At 48.4% G+C, this 14,621-nt stretch overlaps 1 long non-coding RNA gene across 1 annotated transcript in view; it reads right to left on the bottom strand.

Annotated features, from left to right (window-relative positions):
• The window catches only part of LOC308458493, a 48,598-nt gene that overhangs the window by 24,454 nt on the left and 9,523 nt on the right, over nt 1–14,621 (bottom strand). The window contains exon 2 of the long non-coding RNA XR_013977481.1: nt 10,716–10,838. This is a non-coding gene — a long non-coding RNA (uncharacterized lncRNA). The remainder of the gene's footprint in view (nt 1–10,715; nt 10,839–14,621) is intronic.

Here is a 14,621-nt window from a genome sequence, read left to right as displayed (position 1 = left end):
ATTTAAATCAGGGCAGTTTAATCTGGCTTGCTTATTTAACTTATATGCAGAATTCATCATGCAAAAGGCTGGACTGGATGAATCCCAAACCAGAATTAAGATTGCCGGAAGAAATATCAACAACCTCAGATATGCAGATGACACAACCTTGATGGCAGAAAGGGAGGAGGAATTAAAGAAACTCTTAACAAGGGTGAAAGAGGAGAGAGCAAAATATGGTCTGAAGCTCAACATCAAAAAAACTAAGATCATGGCCACTGGGCCCATCACCTCCTGGCAAATAGAAGGGGAAGAAATGGAGGCAGTGAGAGATTTTACTTTCTTGGGCTCCATGATCACTGCAGATGGTGACAGCAGTCACGAAATTCAAAGACGCCTGCTTCTTAGGAGAAAAGCAATGACAAACCTAGACAGCATCCTAAAAAGCAGAGACATCACCTTGCCAACAAAGGTCCGTTAAGTTTAAGCTATGGTTTTCCCAGTAGTGAAGTATGGAAGTGAGAGCTGGACCACAAAGAAGGCTGATCGCAGAAGAATGGATGCTTTTGAATTATGGTGCTGGAGGAGACTCTTGAGAGTCCCATGGACTGCAAGAAGATCAAACCTCTCCATTCTGAAGGAAATCAGCCCTGAGTGTTCACTGGAACAACAGATCCTGAAGCTGAGACTCCAATACTTTGGCCACCTCATGAGAAGAGAAGATTCCCTGGAAAAGATGCTGATGTTGGGAAAGATGGAGGGCACAAGGAGAAGGAGACGACAGAGGACGAGATGGTCGGACAGTGTTCTTGAAGATACAAACATATGTTTGACCAAACTGTGGGAGGCAGTGGAAGACAGGAGTGCCTGGCATGCTCTGGTCCTTGGGGTCATGAGGAGTCGGACACAACTAAACAACAACAAAGAGTTGTGCTAAAATCAACTGGTTACAATAATTGTGGTAGAAGCATCCTTTCACAAGCAAAGAGCTGCACTCGCCACAGGGTTGTGTATACCTTCTCATCTCATCTTATTACCACGATGCATAGAGACCAAACAGGAAGTGGCAAACAAAATTGTGGACAATGAATTAACATACATCCAAACCAGTGCTTTTTTCTGGGGGTACCCCAGGGTGTACAGTACCAGCATCTTTTTTCTAGAACAAAAGCACTGGTTTAAAAGTGTGGCACATCCTGTGACAACTTCATGCTGAGTACCGGCACCTTTTTAAATAGAAGAAAAGCACTGATCTACACTGTGGAAAATCAAAATCCACTCTAAATAGTCTCATTGACGAAGAAAAGCCATACTGGTTCTCAAGTCATAACCCACCCTTATTATCCATCAACAGAGTTGCCACATGGCATGCTAGTCTCTGACCTAATTTAACAGAGGGTTGTCTCGTGAGACTGCTTTTTAGTGGCTCTGAGGAGGAGGCAGGAGAGAGAGGGACCGGGGCTGAAATTCTGCCATATGCCATAACATATGTACAGTCAGCTTACACTGAACTGAATTTATGTCAACATGTGGCCTTCCCATTTAAGCATATCATGACAAATCCCAACTTCAGTTACACCCTCTGCAACCACATTGCCTTAGAAACGCAAACCACTGGGAAAGATTTGGGCTATAATAGCCCGTAGACGCTGCCAAACGATAAAAGTATTTTAAATATAAATTCAAATATTCTTCACAAACCCCCAATCTCTCCCTCTCTCCCTTCCCCCATGCTGTTTCTCTCTCATACAAGCACAACATGTCAAACCAAGTACATTTTCAACCGGCTTGCGTATGACTCTTTAAACATGACCCAGACTAAGTCACTTTGGGATTTGGAACCGAAGCCATGGGGCCGCTTATGAGATAGAGTTTGGGCTCTGGAAATAACTATTTGCTCACCAGCCTGTTTTGAGTGTAAGAAGAGGGAGACAGAAAGTAAGTGTAAGCAGTAAGGACAAAGTAGGATACGTGGAAGATTATGGTGAGTGGAGGGGTAAAAGTCCACACGGTTTTGTTCCAGGACACTTAGTCCACTGCTGGGCACAAAATGATTCCTCAAGAAGCCACCTCAGATCAGAGACAGCCTCACTGTTAGACAACGGAGGGCACTTCAGGCAGCAGTTGCTAAGGGACGGAGAGTAGTGGCAAAGTGTTGGAGGACAGGACTGTGTGTGTTACATCGCCTGCCCTGTCCTGCTAGCCTGCTGCACTCAGGTGAGCTGGAGGACACTGCCCCATCGCCAGTGTTGAAATAAGGTTCAACAGGAGCTCAATCTTTTTATTTGCCTTGGGTAGGAACATATTTTGGTCTGGCCTTCCCTGTGAACCTGTTGAAGGGCAGGGTGTAAACAATGTTATAGCTCTCACTGAGACCATTTACCAGCCATGGATAAGCCATAATGGAAAGATGCTGGAACACAATGAAGACGAGAAGCAAAAATCCTACACCCACTTTCTATCTATAGCTTGCTAAAATTGCAGAAAACAAACACCATCATCTTTGTGAGAAATGGGTCTGGAGAATAGTGTAGCTTTATGAATGTGAAGACTCCACACCCTGACAAATCTGAGGGAGAAGAAGACAAGCTGCCTCTACATATGTTACAGCATATGGCAGAAATTCAGAACCACTCAGTCTAAGTTATTCTTTGTCCTCAGAGTCAACAAATGTCTGTGTTAAATTAGGTCAGGGTCTGGGCGAATCTTTGTTTGCTCCAGCACCAATTAACTGGAGGTAAAAAATGATAAACCATGGATGACTAAATTGGGTATTTCAGCAACAGAAATGATTTAAAGTAGATTTATGGGGTATATTTAACTGTGACCAAAATTTCTATGCAAGTTTTAAGAGTTTGGCCTCAATTCCCATGATGTTGAGGGAAGCTCCTTTGTTCTTTTAAAGGGGTGCTACATTCAATAACTTGATCTGCAAATATTTAATATTCATTTGACTAAATAGCTACAGCTTTTAAGATTTTCTTGAGTGCTTTGGTTGTTCCTGGACTATTTTGCATAGGAACTTTATCATCATTAGAAGTACCAAGTACCAACCTTTTCATTTAGTTTATGTATTTTGTAATGATTACATATATTCCAATGGTAATCTGAATATATATCATCATTATGATTGCTGTGGCACATTTTAAAAGTATTTAATATACCTTGTTCTATCTCAGAATAACAATATTTTTATGATATTCAACCTCCCTAACCTAGATAGCACCTTTGCACCACCAGCTGCCTCTATTTCCTCTCAAACTTACCTAAGGTTGCTCAATGGTCCTTAAGAAGAGTTGTGTCTAATGCTCGTACTGCCAAAGTTAGAAAGTTCCTTGCAAACATTACAGATGCCCTTTTCACATGTCTATGAGACATCCCAACATTTTCTATTTTAGGCCAACATTGAGACTTACAGATTTTCTGTTATGTACTGAGTTGAATAGGATCCAAACTGAAGCAGTCTGATTGGTCCTAGAACAATAGGATTCAGAATGCAGCAGTCTGATTGGTCCTAGAACAATGCAGCAGTATGATTGGTTGGCAGGAACCACCCAATCCTGCTCCAGATAGAAGTGAATCCACAACCTGATTGGCTTACAGTAGAATTCCAGAATTAGCCAATCATGTGCAGCCCATTGTGTAAATAATGTATATAAAGCAGATACTGTGAGGGGACATTTATTCATTCCTCCTCACCACTATGAGCTGAATAAAGAGCATGAAATCACTTTGCGACTCTGAGTATATTTCACTGGCGACGAGGATGGGATCCCGCTGAGCTGACTGCCACACACAGCACCGCAGCACCGCCAACTGCCGCACCGCTGCCTCGCACCGTGTATCCAGGCTTCAGCTCCGGGGCACAAGGAACTCAGAATGGCAGCCAACAGCAGCTTCTCGCCATTCAACCCAGCATCTGGAGACTGGGAAGCGTACGCCTCCCGTTTCACCTTCCTCCTAGAAGCCAAAGGGGTCACCGACGAAGAAGACGCCAAGAAGAGGGCGATATTCTTCAGCGTCTGCGGAGAGGAGACGTTTGAAATCGCCCGGGCTCTCCTTGCGCCTGAAGACGTCGCTACTGTTCCATACAAAACAATAATGGAACAGCTGAAGGGGCACTTTTCGCCGCAGCCCTCAGTGGTGGCTCGTCGAAATGCCTTCTACGCAAAGCGGCAAGCCCCTGGGGAAACCATAACTGGGTTTGTGACCTCTCTCCGCCAAGCCGCCCGGTTCTGCAACTTCTCAGAGCTGGAGAACATGCTTCGTGACCGCCTCGTCGGTGGCCTGAAGGATGAGAAGCTGCAACGACGCCTCTACGCTAAGAAGGACCTAACGTTCCAGGTCGCTCTGGAGGAGGCCCTGGCAACAGAAGCTGCCGAGAGGTCGACCCAAGAGGCACGGCCGAGCCTGCCATCCCAACCGAGGGTCCACCATGAAGACCTCACCGACGACTCAGGATCCGACAGGGAGGAGGTGCACCGAGTACAGCAGCGCACTCAAGCAGCGCACAGACCACAGCTGCCTCGACGAGAAGGAGGGAACTGCGCAAGCTGCGGGGAGAGTCACGAGAGGAGGACCTGCCGTTTCCGCAACGCAGAGTGCAGGCAGTGCAGAAAATCGGGACACATCGCCCGGGTGTGTCGGGCTCGGCCCACCCGACACCAGGCATCAGATGACCAATCCAAGAGCCCCAGGTCCCGGGGCCCAACGCACCAAGGCAACTCGACGGAGCTCACGGACTTCCAGGTATACCAGTTGCCCCACCCCAACGTAGAGAAAATTTATGTAGAGGTACAGATAGAGGGGGCCCCATGCCGCATGGAGCTTGACACGGGTTCAACTCTATCCATAATCTCGGCAAGGACCTTAAGGAAACTGTGTCCCACTGGGGGTCCCAAACTCAGGCCGGCCCCATTCACCCTCCGGGACTTCCAGAAACGTAAGGTCCCCACAATGGGGGTGGGGACCTTCAGGGTGCAATACCGAGGGCGGACGCGGCAACTGGACTTGCTTGTGGTCAAGGGCCCCTACATTAGCTTACTGGGATTGGCATGGTTTGGACCACTGGGGCTAGCTGTCACCGGGGTGAACCACACTAGCTTACAAGTGGACGTGGACGCCATATGCAAGGAATTTCCAGGGGTTTTCGATGGGAAATTGGGACAGTATACGGGCCCCCCCATTGCGCTACAGCTTGACCCCGCAGTACGACCGGTCAGGCTCAAGGCCCGCCGGGTCCCGTTCGCCTTGAAACCCCGTATAGACGAGGAATTGGACCGACTCGTAGAGCAAGGAGTGCTGGAGCCGGTGCCTAATGCTCCCTGGGAAACCCCAATCGTCACACCCGTCAAGCCTAATGGTTCGGTCCGCATCTGCGCAGACTACAAATGTACCATAAACAAGGCCCTCACGGCCCACGCATACCCAGTGCCAGTGGTCAGCCATGTCCTTGCCACCCTGGCTGGGTCGAAAATTTTTGGCAAGCTGGACTTGGCCCAAGCATATCAACAGCTGCCAGTAGATGAGGCCACAGCAGAGGCACAGACGATTGTGACGCACAGAGGAGCGTTCAGGGTAAAGCGGCTGCAATTCGGTGTCAGCGTGGCACCAGGCATATTCCAGAATATAATGGACTCTCTCCTTAAAGGGATTCCTGGCGTCACCCCCTTCTTCGATGATGTGTTGATTGCCGGCCCCACACCAGAGGAGTTTGAGGACCGCCTCCGCACCGTTCTGCACCGTTTCCAGACGGCGGGTCTCAAGGTGAAGCGGGAAAAATGTCTACTAGGAGTGCCTCAGGTGGACTTTCTGGGATTTATGGTGGACGCAGAAGGGGTCCACCCGACTGGGGACAAGGTACGGGCCATTTGTGATGCCCCAGCGCCCAAGAGCAAGACTGAACTTCAGGCCTTCTTGGGACTATTGAACTTTTACCATTCCTTCCTTCCCCACAAGGCGGCGGTAGCGGAGCCCCTACACAGACTCCTGGACAAGCGGGCCCCTTGGGTGTGGGGCCAGCGCCAGGAGGCCGCATTCCAGGCAGTCAAGGACTTGCTTGTCTCAAACTCGGTCTTGGCACACTTCGACGAGAGGCTGCCGGTGGTGCTAGCATGCGACGCCTCACCCTATGGCATTGGAGCTGTCCTGGGGCACCAACTCCCGGATGGAAGAGAGGTACCGGTGGCGTACTTTTCCCAGACACTCAACACAACCGAGCGGAACTACTCGCAAATCGACAAGGAGGGTCTGGCAATCGTAAAGGGAGTAAAAAAATTCCATGATTTCTTGTACGGGCGGCCCTTCACCGTGGTGACTGACCACAAGCCGTTGCTTGGCTTGTTTGCCCCCGAAAAGCAGACCCCCCAAGTGCTGTCTCCTCGCGTCCTCAGGTGGTCAATTTTCCTTGCCAGCTACCAGTATGCACTGATTCACCGACCTGGGAAGGCGATGGGCCATGCGGACGCCCTCAGCAGGCTACCACTACCGGAAACAGGCCCTGACCCAGCACCTGCACAAGAGGTTATGAGCCTGGAGCTGCTTCCCGACCGCCCCATTCAGGCACAAGAAGTTGCACACCATTCCAAGAAAGATAGGGTCATCTCCCGGGTCCTGGACTGGGTGTGGAGGGGATGGCCCAGCAGCAGCCCCGGGCCAGAATTCGCCGGCTACACAACCCGCAAACATGAACTGTCGGCCCACAAGGGGTGCCTGTTATGGGGAAGCAGAGTCGTTGTTCCCCAGCCCCTCTGCAAAAGGGTCCTCACAGCCCTACACGAGACACATCCAGGGGTAGTAAGAATGAAGGCCCTTGCCAGGAGTTATGTGTGGTGGCCGGGGATCGATGGAGAGATAGAGGCCTGGGTCAAACACTGCCAGGCCTGCCAAGAATCCCGCCCAGATCCCCCAAGGGCCCCAGTCCAGTCCTGGGAGTCCGCCCGAGCACCATGGTCACGCCTGCATGTGGATTTCGCTGGCCCCTTTCAGGGGAAAACATTCTTCATAGTGGTGGACTCCTACACCAAATGGCTGGAAGTCGCACTGGTACCGTCCACTTCCACGTCCGCAGCCATCCGGGTACTACGCAGGCTGTTTGCAACCCACGGGCTCCCTGACACTCTCGTCTCAGACAACGGGACTGCATTTACGTCAGGAGAATTCCAAACCTTCACAGCGCAGAACGCCATCCGCCACATCCGTTCGGCGCCGTTCCACCCTGCCACCAATGGCCAAGCAGAACGCATGGTGCGGACCACCAAGGACACCCTTCGCCGCATGACGCAAGGGGACTGGGAGTACCGCCTTGCCACATTCCTTCTAGCACAGCACAGCACCCCCAGCTCAACGACTGGCCGGAGCCCCGCTGAACTACTAATGGGTCGGCGCCTTGCAATCAGATTGGACCGCCTTCACCCCGATAGAGCTCAGGATGAGGTAGTGGTGGGGGAAGGCAGGAACCCCCGGACCTTCGAGGCCCAGGACCCAGTGTACGCAAAGAATTTTGGGGCAGGCCCAGCATGGGTACCCGCCACAATCACCAGGGTCACTGGCCCCGTGTCGTACGAGGTGCTAACGGATGGGGGGCAATGCTGGCGCCGCCACTGCGACCAGATACGGCGACGATTCCCGGGAGAAAACCAGGAGGAGAACAGGTCAGAGGAGTCCCAAGGGAACAGCGGGGCAGTGAGGCCCATAGAGCAGGAGGGGCCAGCAGGAGAGGCAGAATCAGTAAATACAGAGAGGACCCGCGAGGCCGAAAGGACACCGGAACCAGAACCACGACTGAGCGAGCCGGTTGCACCAGACCAAACAGCCGCATCACAGCCAGCATCCTTGGAACACGAGCCAGAACCCGGAGCCCGGACCAGGGAACACCCCAGGCCACAACGCACACGTAGGCCGCCGGCATACCTTGAGGACTATGAATGCGACCTCCCGGGCAGGACTGGAACTTAGAGGGGAGGGGTGTTATGTACTGAGTTGAATAGGATCCAAACTGAAGCAGTCTGATTGGTCCTAGAACAATAGGATTCAGAATGCAGCAGTCTGATTGGTCCTAGAACAATGCAGCAGTATGATTGGTTGGCAGGAACCACCCAATCCTGCTCCAGATAGAAGTGAATCCACAACCTGATTGGCTTACAGTAGAATTCCAGAATTAGCCAATCATGTGCAGCCCATTGTGTAAATAATGTATATAAAGCAGATACTGTGAGGGGACATTTATTCATTCCTCCTCACCACTATGAGCTGAATAAAGAGCATGAAATCACTTTGCGACTCTGAGTATATTTCATTTTCTCAATGGATTTTTTTCAAAAAAAAATCCATTTAACTGGACCATCTGAACAACTGCAGTTGGCCCCTAGTACATGCAAAGAAATAAAAAATACTAAGGACAATAAAATACACAAGTAAAGTGACCAACGAAGGCATTAACTAAGTGACTTTACATGACTATGAATACTCATTTCTTTTTTAAAAAATAGGTGGGGATTAGCAAAGATACTTGGATTGTGAGAGTAATGCACAGGTCACAGCCAAATTTAAAAAGTTCATTTTACATTATGTAGAGCTGCAAAAAACTAAAATTACTTCACCAAATACTTAAAATACTTAGTTAAGTATGTTTCCTAGGAAATGAATCTGGTCTGGTTGAAGCAGCAGTAGGTATAGTACGAAGAATCCTTCAGAGTGGAAAAAAAATATTTACAGAGAGTGAGGAGCAAAGCTGCCTTTCAAGCCCCTCATTTCCTCCCACCTCCCCTGTTTTATAGATGGATTTTCTGCAGATGCTGGTCCTTTGTGCTACTTTAGAGGCACACTGGAGGCTATTCAAAATTTTATGTTCGCAGACAAAAAAAAAAATCAGTTTTCTAAGACCTGAGGTTACAATAAATATTATCTTTCCAAACTCTACACCACAAAAGCAAGCTGCAAACATCAGCTGCTTCACAGAAGCAGTGATTTAAGGGTTTGTACTACAGTGTTCACTTCTCATAAGCCCCTTTCACATGTTAATCCTGTGATGGCAATCCATAGGTTTACAGGGAAGTGGATTGACTTTCAGTAGATCACAATGAGGGAGCTGCTCTGCTATGTGTTAAACCTGGACCCATAATTAAGTCATCTATGAATGATATAGCAAGACCTTTGGCCTTGACCCTGAGGTCACGTGGATCCTTCTTGTGGCCAAAAAATGAGTGTGGCCTTCTGCGGGAGAAAAGCTTATGCACCCAGGCCTCAATGTGCATATGCTTCCACAGGAGCTAGAACCCTGTGTGTGTAAAGGTGGACTCACCAAGACTTTTCCTTCCAGATGTCCATGTTCAATGTGTGGACATTGGTGGAAGGAAGCTGCACGACATCAGGGCCAACTCTGCCATTCCACCAGCGGCGTAGCGTGGGTTGTCAGCACCCGGGGCAAGGCAAGTAATTTGCGCCCCCTAACCCGGGACAAGGCAAGTAATTTGCGCCCCCTAACCCCTAACCTGCCGCCGCTGCCAGCTTCTTCTTGCTGCTGCCTGGTCTGGTCTGGTGTGGTTCTCTCCCGCGCTCAGCGCTGCGCTGGGCGGCCGCTGCACTGTCCCTCCCCCAGATAGTCCCTGGCTCTCTCTCCGCACCGCACGCCTGGCACCCACCCCCTCCACAGTGGGCGGCGCCCCAGCTGCTCGGATCGGATTCGCACAGCCAGCACTGCAGTGAGAGAGAGTGAGTGAGCCAGGTAGGGGCAGAGAGCTGCGAGTGCGAGCGCGCCCCCCCCAGATGTTGCGCCCGGTGCGGCCGCCCCCCCTGCACCCCCCCACGCTACGCCACTGCATTCCACTGTGCCTTACTTACGAAGTGTGTAAGTATAGTGAATTATAATTGCTGAGTTTCAAAACTAGTAAAAGTAGATTTGTACCAGAAAGAGAATCCATGCCATCTGAAGATAACACACAGGAAGAGAGGGAAAAGTCCTAATGCAGTATACACAGTGTAGCAGTTCATGAGCCCATGGGTTCAGATAGCTCTCTGGAAAGATAGCCATGGACTTTGATTTTATATGCCATGTGTGCTGAAGTTTGTCTTTCTCTAGGAGAAAGCACATGATTGTACATCAAAGTACTAGAACTGTCACAAACTGCATGTCATAGAGCAACCATAGGGAATCTCTTCCCCTGTCTGATGGAAGCAGCAGAAAATATCTTCTCTGATTTTGTTTTTGACAGGATGGCTTCTCTGACAGTAGAAAGGCTTGATCAGATTGCACATAATTGATTTAATGTCATATTTTCCCAATGTACTGCAAAAAATATATTGTATATAAGAAAACACTAGGCCTCTTTAAAAACAGATGGGTCAAAATAATTGAACTCATTATTTCTTATTTTAAAAAGATGAACCAGAAATAATGCCATTTATTACTGTTAACTTAGGCCTAAGTTTCTTTCAGATCACATGCAACCATACCATAATGTGCACGTGCGCATGCATGCATGCACACACACACACACACACACACACACACACACTTCCCTTTATGAATTTTGTATTATCGTAATATTGAGCGAGGGAACCTCTATGGTGCACTGAATATACACTTTATAGAGTCTAAAGCATTTCATGGCAACGACTCTTCTTCAGGCACACTGATTAATAAAAAAATTCTCAAGTTATAAGTCTTTGAGGCAGTATTGAAGACTTATTTGTTCCATCACTGCTGTGAACTCAAAATAATAGGCTCAACACCATACCTCTTCAGTATATCTTTGAGGTTTCCTTTCTCAAAATTCTGGGTTGGTGCCTTGTCTCTTTTCCTTCCTCTTAAATGATTTGATCTCCAGAGGCTCCGGTTAGGTAAAGGTGCATTAGAAAACCTACAGTAAACATAGTAAATAAAGACCAATCACCTAGGGAGGTATATTTGACTAAATAATGGTGTGAATGCATGAAGGCCACCACTGAAACCACAGAAACCATGGTGGATACAAGATTCCACCTATGGTGGCAGCAAAGGGGGGCTCTGAGTCTATCAACTGTGGCAGCCTCGAAGCAGAGCCACAAAAATGATGGTCAAACCACCCCATCTGCTGTCCTGATGGCTTCTTCTTCTTCTTCTTCTTCTTCTTCTTCTTCTTTGGGCGATCACTCGTAGCCGAGTAAGATAGTCTTCCATAAACACAGTTTTAACAACGAGTCCCTAAGTGACTGTGGAGTTGTGGTGCTCCACTGCTCGGCTCCCAGCTGACGTTTAGAATTGCTCTTTTAGGTTGCAATCCTATATACATTTACTAGGAAGTAAGTTCCACTGACTTCAACAGCCTTATACTTACAGCATTATAGTGTCATACCTATGCATGTCTTTTCAGATTCTATTTAATCTGTTCAGAGCAGAGCTGGCCCAGCCATTAGGCAGAGTGAGGCCACTGCCTCAGGTGGCAGAAGTTCCCAAGACGAGACCCCACAGCCCCCCATCTCTGTCAGTGGTGAAGAAGCAGTGTCAGCATCAGTGCCGATTTCAGGCAAAATTGTGTTCATTTGGGGTGAGATCTTGCCTGAAATTGACACCATCTTTCCCAGCAGCTGATGAGACAGGGCACATGGTGGTGGCAGTGGCAGGGTGTGGTTGTGGCGGGAGTGGCGGCAGCAGCAGGGCAGAGAGGCATTTCCTGTTTCATCTCCTGTGGTGAAAAGGGACGTGTCACCCCTGATTCAGAGTCTGTTGAATCCCACACCTGCTTACCCGCAAGTATGTCCAACTAAACTCAGTGGTGCTTACTTCTAACTGGATGTACACAGGGCTGTGCTATGAGGGTCCTAGATTGTGCTCATATTGTTACTTCTGAAAAGTCATCACTATTGCCCAAAACACCTTTATTTTTGTGTTTCTATTTACTTTTCTGCCTTACTTTAGTGTCCACTGCAACTACTTATAACTCTTGTAAAAAAAAAAAAAAATGTTGTTCCCCAAAGCTGTAAAGATAATCCTTTTTGTAAGGCTCTGGTGCAATTGACTTGCAGGGAGGGGGCGCAGGATCAAGCAGTTCATTTAAAAAAACATTGTCTGTATCTTATTTAACAAAAGTTTAATCGCGGATTTTAAAAAAAAACGGGAAGGAAAGAATAGATTTGTTTGCCTTGAGAAGTTTTGGTTTCCCTGATTTAACAGACAGAGGGCTTCTATGGCTGGGGGGCTACTTTGTTCCTCTGAAAGTGGCTACTGAGGAACCTTGGAACATAAATACATTCAATAAGCCAATAATTCTGCCTGCATTTGCTGCTGCTCTTGAGGGTATCTCCATGCTGGCAAACAGAAGGGTAATGGGAATTAGAAGGAGGGGGGAAAGAGTAATAAAAATATAAATCACAAAAGGAAGGAAATCCATTTGGTCCTTGGCAGAGGAGACACCGCTCAGCTAATCCATGCTGAGTGCAATCCAATACTCCTTTATATAATCCTGTGCTCGTGGAAGAAAATTAAAGTTTAATGCAATAACAGCTGACCCAAATCACTTTTGTTGCCCAGAAGCAGATTAAAGAATAGTTAAAAATCATACAAATCTAATTTCTTCAATTTTAAAAAACTTCACTCTGTAGCATCCTGATTCTTTAATCCATACCATCAGGTTTTGATTATTATTAAGCATATATTACCCATGCAAGACAGAGGAGGAGGGGGAGGGAGAGGAAAGAGGGAGCAACAGCCAAGATATGATTTCTGCACAAATGGTACACCCTAAAGCTCTTTGGAAATCTGTTCCTTTTATCATAGGTGTATATACAGGTCTCATTTTCTACCCCATCTGTGCCTGTGATATCTCCTTTTAAAAATTGTTAAATTTACTGAAATAGTATACATTCTTTGGAAGCCACCCTTGTGAACCATAGATCACTGATAAATAGGATATGAATAACTTATGTCTGGATGAGATCTAATTAAGTCAGGGTTGGAGAACCTCCATCCCAGGGCTCAATGTGGCCCTCCAGTTTTCTCTATCCGGCCCTCAGAACTCTCCCCAGCAGTAGTGTAGCATGGGCAGGGCGAGGGGAACCGTGGCCACAGGCTCAGAATTCTGAGGGGCACAATCTGGCGCCCCCACAACAGGCTCCGTGGCTGCCACCTTCTGGAGCCATGGGGAGGCAAGCTGCGCCTGGGCCAAGCCTCTGCGGCTGCGGTGGCGCCTCCTTCTCCTTGCAGCTGGTGAACAGATGCCTGCCCATGTGTGTAACTCCAGCCAACCGAAGCGTGGATTTTCCCGACCCATGTCAGTCCTTCCCTGGGGCCTCCCTTCTGGCATGTGTCCTTAGGTGAGGTATGGAGCCACCCAATCATGCAGGATCCACCAGCACTCATCCTTGAGTTGCACAGCCAATGAGAGGCAGCTGCGCTTGGCACCTCGACCTGCTCTCCTCTGTCCTCTTACCAGACCTGCTGCAGCTGTGACTCTGGCACTGCTGGGATGCTGCCAAGCCTACCAAAGAGTGCCAGCTATCGCTCCTGATAGGATCTGATTGAGCTGAGAGGGTGAACGTGGTAACCTCCATGAGGAGTAGGGTCTGTTGACTCCCATACAACTCCTGCAATAAGGTTAGGGGGCACAATCCTTGTCTTGCCCCAGGAGCTGGCAACGCCACTGCTCCCCAGGCTACACTCCTCACTGCCCCCCAAGTGTTTTTGCTTGACTAGAATGCTTGACTTGAACTCTGATTATGCCTCTGGTTTCCTCGGATGGAAGACAGAGAGGGTGAGTGTGTGTTTATAGAAATGAGCCTACTGCACAAAGATAAACTTTACATTTGTTGCTTTTGCCTCAGGCCATGCCCACCTTGTGGATCTTGAAAGATTGCCCAGGAACCTGATTTTCAAGGGGAGTGCAACCCCACCCCAAGCAGGCTAAATCCCAACACCCTGAACTGCCTCCCAACTGACAATGAGGCCCATCTGTCTTGTCTGGGTTAGGTTTCCATTTTTTCATCCTCCTCCAGTCCATTTTCAATGCCAGACATTGATTCAGAACATCAGCAGTTGGTGATGGAAAGGAGTAATAAGAGTTGAGTGTTATCCACATACTGATGACGCTAAGCTCCAAAGGCCTGGAGAGCCTCCCGCAGTGCGCAGGCCACAGGATTGGCCTTTGCTATATGAAAAGAAGATCATTATGTACCAGAGGAGATCTATGCAAATAGCATCAACCCAGCTCTCCCCATTTCAGGCTGCAGCTCAGGGCAACTTGACATCAGCTGAGCTATTTACTCATTGGCAAGTCTGAAAGTACAGCCTATAAATCAAGCTGCATTAGATTACTCACAACACCCTGTGGAAAATCTAAGTGAAACTGCATGTGTAAATGTAGGGAGTGGGAAAAGCTTCTGTCTCTTGCCACTCCCACCCAACAATGGTCATAGAGCAACCACATCCTTTATTAGCCTTTAAGAACAGTTATTGTTTCAATCTGTTCCAATGACTCTGAATCAGCCAGCAGTGGCAGCAATGCTCAGTGTACAAATCTCCTGAGTGTCACTGGATCCCAAAGCCAGTTCCTGGTGCATTTGGCCACTTGTGCTGCCGGCTTCCTGGGCAGGCTGGAAAATATATTAAACACAGTTGTAGAGAGTCCCAGTTCCCTGCTCTCTCCCTGTCTAATCCCTTTGCAGGCTTC

The sequence above is a fragment of the Podarcis pityusensis genome, assembly GCF_964106645.2.
Source record: "Podarcis pityusensis genome assembly, chromosome: 11".
Lineage (NCBI taxonomy): Eukaryota > Metazoa > Chordata > Lepidosauria > Squamata > Lacertidae > Podarcis > Podarcis pityusensis.
This window is presented reverse-complemented; position numbering and strand designations above follow the sequence as displayed.